Source organism: Alligator sinensis, unplaced genomic scaffold (assembly GCF_000455745.1).
Source record: "Alligator sinensis unplaced genomic scaffold, ASM45574v1 scaffold1860_2, whole genome shotgun sequence".
Taxonomy (NCBI): Eukaryota; Metazoa; Chordata; order Crocodylia; family Alligatoridae; genus Alligator; species Alligator sinensis.
In genome coordinates this window covers 259,934-261,195 of record NW_005843035.1, presented here as the reverse complement: position 1 = coordinate 261,195, position 1,262 = coordinate 259,934, and the positions used below count along the sequence as shown (strand labels likewise).

At 61.6% G+C, this 1,262-nt stretch overlaps 1 protein-coding gene across 1 annotated transcript in view; it reads right to left on the bottom strand.

The window, feature by feature from the left end:
- The window catches only part of RCOR2 (REST corepressor 2), a 9,926-nt gene that overhangs the window by 4,521 nt on the left and 4,143 nt on the right, over nucleotides 1-1,262 (bottom strand). The gene's annotated exons all lie outside the window — the stretch shown is intronic.

Genomic DNA, 1,262 nt, shown 5'->3' with positions numbered 1-1,262 from the left:
CTGGAGTGGGAGAGGTAATGTTGGGCCTGTTCCATGTGTTGAGTGCGAGGGGAGGCGTTGGCCTGTGCCACCTGATGGGGGGAATGATGGTCTTTGTTACCTAGTAGCTGGAGGGAGAGGAGAGTTGGTCTGTGCCACCTGCAGCCTGGGAGGGGGGAGGGAGTTGGGCTGTACCACCTGCTGGCTTGGGGGGGGGCCACTGGCCTGCACCATTTGATGTCTGAGGGAGTGATGGGCTGTGCCACCTACTGGGTGGGGGCATCATGGGCCTGTGCCACCTGCTGGCTGGGGGGGGAGGGGGGGAGGCGCACTCACTATGGGCTGGAGCAGGGGTTTTCAATGCTTTTTAAGAACTGTACCCTTCTGGTGGCAGCGGCCGGACAAGAAGCTTGCTTGCGGGGGGTGATGGGCGCCAGTGGCAATGCTGGGTGGTGGATGGCAGCGGTGGCTACCATGTGAGAGCTTCACCTCCCCCTGACAGCCTGCCGGGCAGTGCCGGTGCAGCCCACAGAGCAGAGGGGCACAGCTGCCCTTGCCCCCCAACCCTGCTCTTGAGAGGCGGTGGCACAGGGAGAGGGTAGCAGCGCTCTGCCCCCTGCCCACCCACGTGTACCCATTAGGACTGTTCCAAGTACCCCTGGGGGTATCTCCATGACGTTTTCTGCCCGGCAGGGGGGAAAGAGAGGGGAAAACGGTGGCACATACCATAGGCTGACTGCAGTGGGGGGGGAATGGGCATGTACCACTCACCCTCTGGGGTAGGGCAGGGGGCATGTACCATCTGCCCACTGGTACTTGCTGATGGCATGTACCATCTCCAACAGTGGGGGAGTGGCTTGTGCTACCTGCCAGGTGGGCATGGTAGTGGTACATACCATCTCTGCTGGTTAAAGGGGGGGCATATACCATGCGAGGGAGCATGTACTTCCTGGATCTGAGGGGTTTGTTGGGGATGGGCAGGTACCATCAATTAGTGGCTGAGGAGGGGGGCATGTTCCACCTGCTGGACATCCAGGGGGGCACCATGGCATGTACTACCTGCTAGCTGTGGGGTGGTACAAGGGCCCACACTTTGTACTAGATGCCAGGGGGCCCCAGTGGCACATGCCAAGTGCTAGATGCTGAGGGGGTTGGCAGGTGCCAGTGGGTGGGGTGTGGAAGGAGGCACAATGGCACATACCACATGGTGTCTTTCAGGGGGGCGGGGGCGGTGCAGCATCACTCGCCATCTACTGGCTGCAGGTCGGGGGCATGGGGTACGC